Source organism: Pipistrellus hanaki (assembly GCF_964339955.1).
Source record: "Pipistrellus hanaki genome assembly, chromosome: 18".
Taxonomy (NCBI): Eukaryota; Metazoa; Chordata; class Mammalia; order Chiroptera; family Vespertilionidae; genus Pipistrellus; species Pipistrellus hanaki.
In genome coordinates, this window is record NC_140520.1 from 12,113,384 (window position 1) to 12,127,943 (window position 14,560).

The 14,560-nt window shown below is 41.1% G+C and overlaps 1 protein-coding gene and 1 long non-coding RNA gene across 7 annotated transcripts in view; one reads left to right on the top strand and one right to left on the bottom strand.

Moving 5' to 3' along the window:
• The first annotated feature begins 600 nt into the window (after positions 1-600).
• The window catches only part of OTUD7B (OTU deubiquitinase 7B), a 55,761-nt gene continuing 41,801 nt past the window's right edge, over positions 601-14,560 (top strand). For 3 of the 6 annotated variants that reach the window (XM_084866634.1, XM_084866630.1, XM_084866632.1), the window contains exon 1: positions 7,013-7,735. The gene's annotated coding sequence lies outside the window, so the exon portion shown is untranslated. Of the gene's footprint in view, positions 894-7,012; positions 7,736-14,560 lie in introns of those variants that run through there. The other 3 variants (XM_084866629.1, XM_084866633.1, XM_084866631.1) reach the window with 2 other exon arrangements.
• The window catches only part of LOC311613157, a 55,962-nt gene continuing 49,143 nt past the window's right edge, over positions 7,742-14,560 (bottom strand). Inside the window, exons 3-4 of the long non-coding RNA XR_014793404.1 lie at positions 11,167-11,256; positions 7,742-10,305 (exon numbers count right to left, since the gene is read on the bottom strand). This is a non-coding gene — a long non-coding RNA (uncharacterized lncRNA). The remainder of the gene's footprint in view (positions 10,306-11,166; positions 11,257-14,560) is intronic.

Consider the following 14,560-nt stretch of genomic DNA (forward strand, 5'->3'; position numbering starts at 1 on the left):
CTACATAACTATTTTTGATTGTGCTAACGGTCTAAAGCAGATGTGTCAATAAGGTATCATCATTATGCAAATTAATAAGTATTGGGTGTGTATAGGGAAGGGTACGTTTACTTTATGAATGAAGAAAGGAGACTGCATAACTGGCAGGAGCCTGTTCTTGGAAGAAGCGTTAATTTTCCTCTGGTCATTGTAGAATGATTGAGTCTTTTCATTCTAGACTCCAACTAGAATTTCAGACTTCTCATTCTAGAGTATGTTCATCCCTCTCACCTTTCCAGGGCTACCCCGCTTCTTTCTGCTTCTTCCCGAAGGGCTGTGGCCCACGGAGTCCACCGCAAAGTCTCCCAGGTCCACCTGATCCTCCGGCGCCGGGCCAGGACCTCTCCGGACCGGCGGCTGCAGGGACCCGCCAGGGACACCCCGGGTCACGCGCAGGACCAGCGCCAAACTGGCCGCGGAGGGGAGCGGCGCTGAAGGCGGGGCCGCTACGGGCGGGGCGGGGCGGGGCGGGGCGGGGCGGCAGACGGGGGCGGCTTGGGTGTTACCACCAACCCGCTCCGGCCGGAAACTGGCGCTTGTTTCCGGCCGGACGGCCGAAAACCACCGATCCTGAACCAGCCGCCGGAGTCGGAGTGGCGATCGTGTGTGGAGTGGGGGGAAAAGCCGCTGGAAGAGGAGGAGGCCAGTCCGGATCAGCCCCGTCTGGCTCCGGATCCAGATCCTGTGCGCAGCGACAGCCGCGGCCGCAGCCTCCGCCACCGCCTCCGCCTCCGCCTCCATCGTCGTCAGGGGAGGGGCCGGCCGGACCCCGGGGTCACAGCAGCGGAATGAGGAGAGGCGGCCGGGCCCCGCGCCCCGCCCCGGCCTAGGGCCTCGCCCCGGGAGCCGCGAGGGTAACGGAGCCCCCCGCCTTGTCGCCCTCCCCCGTTCTACTCCCGCCTCTTCAGTTTCCCCAACTCTGACCCTCTGATCTCCACTGGCCCCCTTCTCCTCTCTGGTTATATTTCACCCCGAGCCATCGCCTCCCGGCACCCCCGCCTCCCCAGACTGTTCCCCGCTTCGCCCCCCCTTTCCCGGCTGCTCCCCCTTTCACCTGTGTCCCCGGCGCGCTCCCCTCTCCCCCGACCCCGGGCTCCCCAGTGTGCGGGAGGTGTGGGCTGTGCCAGCCAGACTTTCCGGGAGGGATGGCGGAGTTTTAAGGCGCTTAGGAGTGCAGGCTACTACGCCTCAGTCCGGTAAAGTTCATTGTAAAGTCTCGGTGTAAAAGTGAAATGAAAAGACAGGCTTGCTCTCCCCTAGCGATAGCCAAACTGAGGTGCGTCCAGGAGTGGAGGCAGGGTGAGTGTGAGCGAGAGAGAGCGATTCTAGGGCAGCCGGTGAACTTCAGAAAAAAGCAAAGTTGCCGTGAGCCGATGGAAACTTTAGAAGCTGCTGCTGAGTAAGCCGGGGGCTGCGTGATCTCACTCCTCTTCTCATAATTACTAGGTTAACGGTGTGGCTCGGTCGGGATGGAATGGGATTTGTTTACTGGGCCGGCGTATTTTTAGCATGTCGGCTCGCGAGGACCGGCGCTCCGAGCCTGCCTCCCTCCTTCCCTCCTTCCCTCCCTCCCTCCCTCGCCCTCTAGGTAGTCTGTCTACGGTAGGCGGCTCCTCTGGGCACAATGCAGATATAAATATTAAGTTGAAAGAAACTGACTGATGAAATTTTATGTAAGGTTCTCTGCAGACTCCTCAGAAGTTACAAATGCAAAAGCAAGAATTAGCGGGGCTTGGCTCTTATTTTCCTTACCTTCCTATAAGTACATATTTAAAATGCTCTTTTAGAAAATCTGAAATGGGTACATTTCAGTCTTTTGTCTTCCCATCTGTATGTTTAGGAGACCTTTGAGGAGGTGGATCCCTTTGTCTTTCAGAATCTATTTCTGAAGTAGGGAAGGACAAAGTAGAAGTGGTGGTAAGGCTAGTCCAAAAGGGTAGCTAATCCTAAATCTTTTACAAACATTTTCTATATTATATAACTTAAAAAATATTCCCTTAGAGTAAATGAGTTTCGTTCCTGATGGGGTGGAGAAGACTGCAGGGACCTAAGCCAGGTGGCTAGGGAGAATCAGACTTGTAATTAAACATTTGCTCTGCATAATTTACAAATGAATACATTATAGGCAAACAATTATACTCTTTGTCCTCATTGCCTTTTGAGCAGTTCTTTTAAAGTTTACGAACCATCCTGCTGTGCTAGTCTGTTGATATTTTGAAGGCTGAACAGAACTGTAAAGTAAATGAAGTTGATGTTGCTCCTCTGGAGTCTGAATACGGGTCTGTTATAATTTCCACTAGCTACTCCGAGTGCTCAGAGCAACTCCCTGAATAAGTGGCCAGTTACTATGTACTTTGGGATTGCAAATGAATACAAATATTAGCTCACGCTAGGAATAATTGTGAAGGTAAATATGCTGAAAAGATATTCCAAAACTGAAATCGGTATTTAAAAAATTTCCCCATTTTGGATTATCAGCACCTTTCTGCCGATAATTATCCATTAACATGAATAATTTAGAATTGAACTATCCACTTTGGACTTTATGCATTCCAGCAGGAAGGAAAAATGGAAGGAAGATATTTCCCAAACTATAACAAATTTTTTTGTTGTTGCCTGATTTGGTTTACCCTTTCATTTAATGCCAGAAACTTCCTTGTGAAAAAACCCCACCTAAACCTTTGCCAAAGGAAGGGCTGTCTGCTGACTTGTATTAAGGTAGGCTGACCAGTAATGAATGCTAATTGTTAGTTGGACTTGGTGGAGTTATGTCACCAGCAACTTGCACATTTTCCTGAAACTTTACTTCCTTAATCTCTTTCTTTTGGGACACCTATTGGAAATTTAATTTGGAGGGTAACATCTAATTTTTTAAAAATCACACATCCTTTCAGAGTCTGCTGATCAATAATTCTTCCAGTATGTGAGTTGGTTTGTGTCAATATTAGTGATCATATCTGGTAAATTCTATTATGTCTGTATTTAGCAACTTTCCCTAGTTGAACTACATATATAATTTCGTGGGGATAGGAGTGAGGATTGAGGGGTTGAATAAACCAAGGTTAAGTGCAGGGCAGCCTAATAGCCCACCACTATTTCAGGTTTTCAGAAGGCTTTGTTTGGAATTTTGAGATTCAATATGATTGATCAAGTGAATTATGATGGAATAACTCAGTATTAAAAATAAATTCTGTTTGTTATGGGGGGCACTGAGTAACATTTGTCAAAAGTGTTAGCAGTCCTAAATGTCTCAAGCATGCTAAGGATGCTGGCAGAGGACATTGTAAGGAATCAGCCCTTTTTCTCACTCTAACCATTCATCTCATCAAGGGAAGAATACTAAAATATTGCTTTAAAACATGACTTCAGCAGTAGGTTTCCTGTGGGAGCTGTGAAATGGCAGACTGTGGAATCTTCTCAACAGCCCCTGATAAATTTAGATAATTAAAAACTGTGGAACTAGCCAAAACCGGTTTGGCTCAGTGGATAGAGTGTCTGCGGACTGAAAGGTCCCAGGTTCGATTCTTGTCAAGGGCATGTACCTTGGTTGCAGGCACATCCCCAGTGCGGGGTGTGCAGGAGGCAGCTGGTCGATGAGTCTCTCTCATCGATGTTTCTAGCTCTCTATCCCTCTCCCTCTCTGTGAAAAATCAATAAAATATATTAAAAAACAAAAAAACAAAAACAACAACTGTGGAACTGGAATGTGGTTGCAGGGCAGTTTTATCATGAATGCCGGAACTCAGTTGATTTTTTAATATGATAGAAAAAGGGAGTTTATTTTTTTTTAATTTTTTTTTTTTTTTTTTTTTTTTTTTTAGTAAGAAGTCCTTGCCAAATAGTATTGAATACTGAGGTGGATAAAGCAGTCTCCAAACTCCAGTGACAGGTTTTAGGAAGATATAAAAGGTGTAAAGACAGGTGTTTTTGCCTTTGGGATGGGGTGGGGTTAGGACAGGTGGTCTATAGTAAATGGAAAGACAGACTATTATAAGCTTTAACATTTAGGAAACAACAGAGAAACAAAACCAAATATAATTGCTATAAATGTAGTATGTAAAGTCTAGAAAACTTGAAGTAACAAAATAAGAATGAGTTGAATTAGGGACTGTTTCTGAGTTAGTAAAATTTGAGATGGACTTGGGAGACAGGGACTACAGAGTTAGATGAAACTTGGTTCATATCTTGGTTGAGGTTTATACTATGTGACCTTGGACAATTTATTTCATCCTTATCTATAAAACATGTGAGCATTCAAGTAAATGTTAGGTGTAAAGAAAAGATCTTCCAGGCAAAAAGTATAGAATGTACAGTATGAATGACGAAGTTGTGTTTGTCGGAATAAAAGAGAGTGACTGCAGAGAATGTGGGTTGGTCAAGTCATGGGTAGAGCAAGCAAGAGGGTGGAGGAGACTCAGTGGCCAGACTCTGTTGTGTGTTGATAGAAGGGTCAATGGAGGCATTGTAGGTCCTTGAACAAAGGATGGATTTAATAAGGAATATTGAGCCTTCTGGTTCAGGAACTCAGGGACAAGGAATCAGGCAGGCACCGGTACATTGTGGCTCCTGCTTCTCTTCTGGACCATCCTGGCTTAAAAGGATCAGCCAGGAGACGTAAGATTCCTTGTAGAAGTTTTTGTATTCGTGCACCTTACTCACTATGCTGAGCTCTGCTGTGTTTGTCTCCCATTGTACCAATCTGTGGGGAACTCTCAAGACTATGGCAGGATTCTCCTCAAGAGCTTATGGTAAGGACAGTATCATGTTTTAAGTACATTTAACTTTCCCTGCTATTGTAGAGAGCACTAGCATAGGTAATTCAGAACTTAATAAATTTCTTGGCTTGAAATACATTATTTTTTAACCAGGTTTATTTTCATGTTTTGGGATCGTACTTCTGTTGAAATGAATCTGCAATTCTAAGCCTATATTACCTGATGGTGATGAGAACAGTCAATCTTGAAGTAAAGCTTTTGCCTCAGAAATCAATAAATTGAATAACCCATTTGAGGACAACTAGGACTAGACTGCATATGTTAATGAAGAACAATTTCTTTTCAAAATCCGTGTGGGTCCAGTATGGCCTCTCAGGCTGTCTAGACACCCTATGCTTAGGTGATGCCTGTTCTGCAGCCAGAATGGGTCCTCACATGTTTGGAGGAATCTTACTGTCATATGTAGCATTGTCGAAGATTAAGGTGGCTTTTTCAAAAGACCTGTGCTTTGTAGAGGCTTTTCCAGATGTTAGCTCCACTGAAGATATGTTAGATCTTTCCTCCTGAAGTAAACTTGTTTGAAAATAGGGCCAATTAAAAAAAAAAAAAAAAAAAAAAGAATAAGAAGTGTCCATATTTAAAAATAAACAAAAAATCACACAGCTGTTCTTTCAACCTTGTTCTTTCAGTCTATTTGCTTTCCTTCACTCCTACCTGCCTCCTCACCCCCACCTTCTCATCATCATTACCAAACTATGTGCTTGTGATGTCATGAGCACAGGATTATTATTTACTCTTGAGTCAGAAGTTGTAGTATCTCAGCTGGAAATCAGAGGTGGAAATTCAGGAATCTTAGTGTAGATCAGGATTATTTTCAACTGTGATTTTTTAGGATTATGTTTTGTCCCTTTATTTCTTGGAAGAAGTAGTTTTAGATAGGAGAAATCACTAAACTATTATTTTTAGTGACCTGCTCTGAGTTTAGTTCTATGCTAGATGCTGATTAGGTAAAATGACAATTTTGTGCCCTTGAATTTACAGTCCAGTTAGGAGTAAGGAGAATAGGAATGAATAACTACCTATTGAGCTTCTTTTATGCCACACAAATAAAATTTTTTTTTAATGTGAAAAATATATTTTTTTATTGCATAGTATACACTTTATACTATAGATATTTTGAGAGAAGAATATTCAGGTACTAATGAATGATGTCACAGAGGAATTGGAACTGATTCCAGATCTTAAAAAAACAAAATGGGCCCTAACCGGTTTGGCTCAGTGGATAGAGTATTGGCCTGTGGACTGAAAAGTCCCAGGTTCGATTCCGGTCAAGGGCATGTATGGTCAAGGGCATGTACCTTGGTTGCAGGCATCTCTCCAGTAGGAGGTGTGCAGGAGGCGGCTGATCAATGTTTCTCTCTTATTGATGTTTCTACCTCTGCCCCTTTCCTTTCCTCTCTAAAAAAATCAATAAAATATGTTTTAAAAAAACAAAACAACCCCCCCCCCCAACAAAATGGTATTAGGTACAAGGATTGAATAAAATAACAACAAAAATTATTTCATTTTGAAGCTGTAAAATAGTAAAAGGGATCAAGCAAAAGCCTGGAATAGGGATATAGTCAGGATGTTCTTGGGACAGTGATAAGACTGAGTAGCAGTAAATAGCGAAACAAAGGTGATTCGGATGGTTTGGAGCTATGTTTATAAGGGGTCTTAAAAGCGACACTTGTAAGTTTAGATTTTAAATGATACGTAGAAGATTGTGACCCACTGAGAAATTTTGATTGGGATAGCAATATGATGATAGTAGGGAACAAGGTTGGCTTGGGAGGGAAGGGAAATTTGGCACCCGTGGTGTGTGAGGTGATTCACTAGATAGTGTGGAGAGTGGAGTAAGGAGAAGAGAGAGAGAGAGATTGTGAAGGAAAAATTGAAATCATCTGGACTCGATATTGAAGACGAACGGGAGTGGTTAAGTATGCATATGACAGTTTAAGCCGGGGTTTCTAAGACATTGCCTGAAATAGAGAAGATAGGAAGGTTTTGTCATTTCTTTTCTTTTTTTTTCTTAAATGTATTTTATTGATTTTCACAGAGAGGAAGAGAGAGGGATAGAGAGTTAGAAACATTGATGAGAGAGAATCATCGATCAGCTGTTTCTTGCACACCCCCCACTGGGGATGTGCCCGCAACCAAGGTACATGCCCTTGACCGGAATCGAACCCGGGACCTTTCAGTCCGCAGGCCGACGCTCTATCCATTGAGCCAAACCGGTCCCGGCTGTCATTTCTTTTTTAGGGAAATACGATGAGTTCAGTTTGAGATGTAGTGGATCTAAAGTGGCAATGAAACATCCAAAGGAAAGGTGTTCCTGCTGTTAGAGATGAGCCTAAAGCTAGTTAGAGGTGGGGGTTACTACGTTGCAAGTGTGGCTTTGCAGGTCTTTAGATGTGGCTGTAGCCAAGAGAATGAATAAGGTGTTTGAAGACTAGAGTTTCCGGAAAGAACAGAAGGCCAAATCTGATGGTACTTCATAAACACTAAAGATTCTCCACTCTTAGGTCATCCCCATTGATTCTTCCTTCTCCTTCCTATTTTCCATTCCTCCATTCCCTACTCTATCAAATACCCTGGAATGAGTATCGTCTTGTAAGCATTGTTTTAGGAACAGGAAACAGATGAGTCAGACAAGGTCTCTACCTATAAGGGTCCAGTGGGAGGAGACAGATGTGCAAATATCTAGACGGAATGAAGGGTTATAGATGCTGCACTCGGGGAGAAAGTGAGGGCTGGCAGGTCAGTTCCGCCGTGGACACGCATACTTTTGAAAGTGCCTCCCAGAGGAGATGATATTTGAGCTGAGTCTTGCAAGATGAGTTAAGGATATACCCTACAGAAGACAGGGAGAAAGAAGTACACTGCAGGCTGAGAAACAGCATGAACAAAAGCTTAAAGAAAAAACAGCCAGGCTTCTTCAGGTAACTTTTAATAATTATTTTGGCTGGAGGGCAGGGATGAGACTGGGGAAGTAGGTAAGCTGATCACAGACAGCTTTATCTTGTGCTGAAATAAATGATGAATCACATTGGGTGATAAAGTAAATTTCATGTTCTAGAAAGATCTTTTGTCAATGGTGTGTAGACAGTGGATTGGAGAGGAACAAAATGAAGGCTTTAAAAATAGCTGTATTATACTTAACAGTAACACATTTGTTGTTGAGTGATCATGTTTATAGAATCATGGAGTAACTACAGGGATTGTTATGCTTTGTTAGTCTCCCTTGTTCATTCTCAGATGGCATGCCTGAGCTTTCCTCAGGATCACAGAAGTAGTCTTAGTGATAGGTTGGTCTGGAATTCAGTCTTCAGTGACTGTAATGTGGCAGGTGATTAATAAATGTTAGTCATCTCTCTCAGTCCTTCACAAGTCCTGTTCTAGTGTTCCTTACATTCTCACACACTATTGTGCCAGAAGACAGAGGGGTTTCTGTCTTCCATCCCATTGTCTGTTTACCAGTCCACCGTGAACTTTTCCCAGGTCTGACTGAGGAGGATTTGCCCTGAGATTACCTTGGGGAATAGGGACTTTTGACCTTGAACAGTTGGATGCCCTGGAGTGGAGTGAAGAGGATGTTATTATTCAGCTGTAATGATTCAGTTGTAGAAGAATGTCAAGGTATTTGTTTTTATTGAGTGTGCAGATGTATCTCTCCTGCTAATTTCCCTGCAAATTGTTTTCTTTTAAACTTAGTTTTAAGTTGTACCAGTGAAACTTTGATGGATGGGAGAAAGAAGTTGGGCACTGACAAAAAATATATTTATCTAAAAAAAACACAAGATATGTCATTATAGTTGGATTCTAAATTTTCTCTGTATTTTTTATTTCATTGGACTTTTGTGAGGAAAATTGGGTTTAACATGCTAAAGAAGTTTGGATTTTGTGTTGTAGTCATTTTTGCTGGAGAACAATCTAAGAACAGGATAAAGGACATCTTAGCGGGCCTTACATTTCAATCCCTGGTGAAAGTTGGGGATGTGAAGGATGGGTTCCTCCCATTGATAAGTTTTTCTTAAAACTTAACTGAGTTGTGATTTTTTTACTCTTTTCTCTGGCTTTGTCAACATCTTCAGAGAAGGGCCTTGGCTTGGAAACTGTCCACTTTAGCAGAGCTGCCAGTTCTTAATTCTTTCTCAAGTGGGCAAGGGTACATTTTGTTTTTGTTTGTGAGTGTTTGGGGGAGGGGAGGAGAGATAGGCACAGAATAGCTAGTCACAGTGAGTCTTTATCTGAATTCCTATGTAACTGGAAGTTTCCTTGGCTTCATTTTGGGGAGATGACTTGGCTACACCGGCATTTATGTTATGTGGGAAGGTGGGTCTTAGTCCCTTCAGATATCTGATTTAGGATGGCAATAAACAACAACTTTCTTGTTCATGTTTGTCAGCCCCACCCTCTCTGTTCTAGGTGCCTTTTGTGCACGCTGTGTGAGGGTGGGGAAGGATCCTCCTCTGTCTCAAACTAGGGTAATCAAGTGTTACCTTAAAGTTTAAAGAACCTATTCTGCTCCTGACTTATTATTTTATTTATTTTTAAAATATATTTTTATTGATTTCAGAGAGGAAGGGAGGGGGCGGAGAGAGAGAGAAACATCAGTGATAAGGGAGAATCATTGATGAGCTGCCTCCTGCACGTCCCACAATGGGGATCGAGCCCACAAGCTGGGTATGTACCCTGACCAGGAATTGAACCATGATCTGGTGCATAGCTTGATGTTCAACCATTGAGCCATGCTGGCCTGGCCTGACTATTATTTTTATGTTAATGACTCCAATATTTCAGTCAACTGGCCCTTTCTTAATTTAAAACTTTTGGATAATGAGATATTTTAAGTACTGTTTAGAAAAATTCAGGGGAGAAACCGTAACACATTTTTGAGCCAACAACCCAAATTTAATGGTTATTAACATTTTGTTGTATTTGTTTTAAATGTCTTGCTTGCTTTAAGATACAAAATGGCAGATATAGGTAAAGCCCTACTCTGCATCCTTTCCTCCTTCCTCTTTTCCAGGAATGACTACTAACCTGTTTTGGTATATATCATTTCATTTCATGTTATATACCTTTCTTTTTATTTGAATATTATATATATACAGAAACACAGCTTTGTTTTGAAATCTTACATAAATAGAATCAAAGTGCATGTATTCTTTTGCATCCTTTTTTCCCTATATTGTTTTTTAGATATGTCTACATAATAAATCTAGTTCATTTAATCACCCAATCATTAAGCCTGTTTCCTCCATTGCCCTCTGCACTTGCCCTGTTAACAAATCCTACCCATCAAAGTATTGTCAGGATTACCCATCAAAGTCCCAGTTTAAATCATACCTTGATTTTTTTTTCTTCTCTAACAGGATATGATCTTTCCCACTTTTGAATTCTCCTTTCATTTTATTGGTACTTGTCTGGTAGTGGTTATATGTTCTAGATCTTGTATTTGAGTTTATTTATTGATATTTATTCGCATGCCTCTTCTATACTGTAAGCTCTGGAAAGCAGATAAAAGATATTTTTTATCTTTGTATCTCATGGGGCTTACCACAATAACTTATGTGTAGTAGGCATTTAGTATCCATTAGCAATGGTTAATTAATGAATAAGAAAATATAGACAATCCTTTGTGATGGTGAACCATTAGTTTAAGTCTGAGCATGATAGTGGCCCCCATGAAAAATAAAGCTTCAAAAGAAACTCGCAGCCTGAAAATGACATAAAAATGTACATAAATGGTGAGAGCAGTCAAGACTAACTTCCTGTATTAGATGAGAGCAGACCTTCCTTGAGAAATGAAATGTGAATTGATCGCTGATCTCATCCTAATGAGGGAACTCCTGGGAATTACTCCTGATGGCCTTTGAGGCAGTATGCTCCTATGGCCAGACTTTCACCAGCTATCAAATTCTGCTGTTGTCATCAAGGTCTTGACACCTTCTCTGGCGATGGGATATTGGTGTTGAGAAAAAGCAGCCTATCTGTTCACTTAATGAACACTGCTGGGAGCTAGGAATTCTTTGGCTCCTAAAGAGGAAAACCCAATATACACATACATACTTGTATACTATGTACATATATTTTTAGTGACACCTTTTTATTAAAAGACCAGATTGTGTATCAGCAGAATATTTTGAAGAATGTATATTTAGTGACACCTTTTTATTAAAAGACCAGATTGTGTATCAGCAGAATATTTTGAAGATTGTGGAATGTATAGTCCCCCCAAAAAACCCATCATTTTGGCTTCCCAGAAACTCTTCCCTCCCCCACCAAGAAGAAATTAAATATTAAGTTGAATATATGAAATTGCAGTTTTGTAGGTAAAAGTCAGATATCGGCAGTTTTGGGTGCTTACCTTAATACTTCAGGCCTTGCTTTCCTCCTGGGGTTCTGAAGAATATAATGAACCTTTTTGAAGTGGATAATCCCAAGTCCGTTTGTGAATCTAAAATGCATTTTTAAGATTTAATTTGCAACCAACTTTTTTTTGTAGTTATGTTTAGCTCAAATTTTTGATAAAATGTTTTTATTTCTTAGCATGCATTTAGTATATTTGGGAAGGTTGGGGTGTGTGTGTGTGTGTGTGTGTGTGTGTGTGAGTGTTGTTGACGAATAGGCTCTGTGAATAAGCCTAGAATGAAAACTTGCATCAATAGCAACATAAAGTTGATCGGGTAAGCTTTAATAAGCTTACAATTCCTTTGAGTGAATAACTCCCTAACATCTTTTTCTGCTACCCCATGTCTCCTGTCTTGTCTTGATAAGGGAGATGTGGTAGCACAAACCATAGAAGAGAAAATTGCCCGTGGTCCTTGATTTTATTTGGAGACTTAACAGGGAAGAGGGCAAGAGCCCCAGCTCCTGACACCAGACTCTTACCCACACAGTTTTTAGGAGAAGGGGTAGGGTGATGCAGAAGTCAGGGAAAGAAGCAAAGAAATAGATGGCAGGAGTTAGCTGATATAGGATAGGACTGAATGAAGAACAGGAAAGGGAAAAAGTGCATAGGTATAAACATTTAAAGAGGTTGTTTCCTCTCATCCTTCAAAACCTGGCTTGGAATTCTGTATAAACCTTGTACCTTAACTGTATTAAAGTTGTATTCAGGCTACATGCTACTTGGAAAACATCATATATAGAGTTCAACTTTGAAAGTACAGTTTTGGCCAAAACCGGTTTGGCTCAGTGGTAGAGCGTCGGTCTGCGGACTGAAAGGTTCCGGGTTCAATTCCGGTCAAGGGCATGTACCTTGGTTGCGAGCACATCCCCAGTGGGGGGGTGTGCAGGAGGCAGCTGGTCGATGTTTCTCTCTCAACGACGTTTCTAGCTCTCTATCTCTCTCCCTTCCTCTCTATAAAAAATCAATAAAATATATTAAAAAAGAAAAAAAAGAAAGTACAGTTTTGTGTCCTAAAATAATTCTTTGAAAAGTCAGGGACGTTTAAAATGAGTTGGCCTACTAGTGCCCTTTGAGTCATTAATAACTGACATGAAAGGAAAAGAACACTTTTTTGAGGTTTTTGTATCAGTAAATTTTGATATTTACTTGAAGATAATCCTGTGTGAGAAATCGAGGGAAGATGGTGGGAAAATACAATGCCTTGCTAACAAAAATATTTTAGATAGGTTCTCAAATGTTTTCAAATTTATCTGCTTTTATTAGTAACTTTGTGAGCATTTGCTTTTGTCTTCTTTGAACTGGAAGCTGACCTGGCTGAGTGTTAGACTATTTGTTTTCTGAAAATTTCCATTAGCACTAGGGACAGGATTACCTGACAGGAAAGATACTTGGTCCTTGTTGTTTACTGACCAGGGAGAGAGGCTTCCCACACCTCTCAGAATTCTGAAAATACAGTTTGAGATGTAGACTTAAGTTATGCTGCACTCAGCCCTGGTCTGTGTTGTTCAGTGGTTAGAGCACTGAACGGTCTCCGGTTTAATTCCTGGTCTAGGTACGGTACCTGGGTTGCAGATTCAATCCCTGACTGCAGTCAGGGCGAGTGTGGGAGGCAATCAATTGATGTCTGTCTGTCTCTCTTCATCCTCCCTCCCTTCCATTCTCTAAAAATCAATGGAAAAAAATATCTTCGAGTGAGGATTAACAACAACAAAAGATGGGCTGCATCCTAGCTTCTTTGAATGCCTAAAATGAATTCCTAGCTATTTGGCACAAGATGACCTCTCATTTTAACATTAAATTACTTCTCCAAATGATCCTTGTAATTTTTGTGCTATACTAGTTCATTCTAGAAATGAAGTTAAAATTATCTATGAATTTCCTTTGACGTTCGCTGCCTAGTTGAGACTATAAATTCCTTTCTAGTGAACACCTGCTGTGTACTGGAATTTGGACAAGTTGCTGTAAGGAGATGTTAAGGAAGTGTTGCCCAGTAAATAAACAGGTAGTAGGAGTATTGGCCCCTTGGGAATTTATATTCTGGGTTAAACAGAACATAGTTACATTTACATAAATACATATATAAAAACAAGATGTAAGAAATAAATACAGGCTATTAGTAGCATACATACCATCATACAGCATTTAGAACTGAAAGGAACTTTACATATTTATCATCATTTTCTAGGTGAAGAAAATGAGGCCTGGAAAATTTAAATGAGATAATAGTTATTAACATTTTATTGGCTATCTGCCTTCTGAAAAGTTAGGCTTCAGGTATAGCAGAGTAAAAGTTATCAAGAACTTAATAATTAGTTGTGAAGACTGAATGCATAAAAGAATAAATAGTAATACTATCTCTTGGGTAGTAAGTGTCAAGTGAGGAGTACAGTTATGTAGTTATATGGCGTTAGAGGTAACAGGTAGGCAAATTTTTACCTTTAGGATAATCTAGGCCTCAGAGGAGAGAAAACTGAGTTACTATAGAGGGAACATTCAGGTAGGAGCGCAGTGAGCTGAGCCCACCTTGGTTTGGGGGCGACTGAGTAGACAGTTTGTTGCATAGTGTTTCACCTAGGAGAGCAATGAGACTAGGAAAGTTGGAGAAGGCCTTAAATCTCAGGCAGAGAAGTTGGGTTTATCCTTAGAGGGAAAATCCACAAGCAGAGAATTTCTTTTTAATGGCCTAGTTTACCTTTATTGTTTTGACTGATGAGCATCCTAGGGTTTCTTTTTAAAAAAAATTATTTTTCATTGATTTCAGAGAGGAAGGGCGGGGGGGGGAGAGAAATGTCAGTGATGAGAGAGAATCATGGATCAGTTGCCCCCTGCATGCCCTTGCAACCCGGGCATGTGCCCTGACCAGATTGAACACTGATCTCCTGGTTCTTAGGTTGAAGCTCAACCATCGAGCCATACTGTCCAGGCCACAAGCAGGAGATTTTATGTGTAAATTAGTATTTTAGGAAAATGGATTCAGCCGTATGGCATACAATGAGGAAGAGAGGAGTTGGAGGACTGTTGTAATCCTGGAAAGGATCTGCAGGAGTGATGGCAATGGAGAAACTGGAAGATTGGAGTGATCTGAAGAAACATGAATAGAATTTGTTAACTGTTGTGTGTGTTTTTTTTGTGGTAAAGGGGTAGATAAAAACAATGTATATGTTTTTAATCTGGATTATAGCATTAGGAGAGCTGGGTTTGGTTAGTTTCTAATATATCTCTTCAAAGGGATACCTGGGTGGAAATTTTTGAAGAGCACTGAGTCTAGCCCCACATTCTCAGTTAATGCTGAATACAGAGAATTTAAACAACTGGTTTAAGTAGTAGAACTTGGTGTAGAGCCCATTCT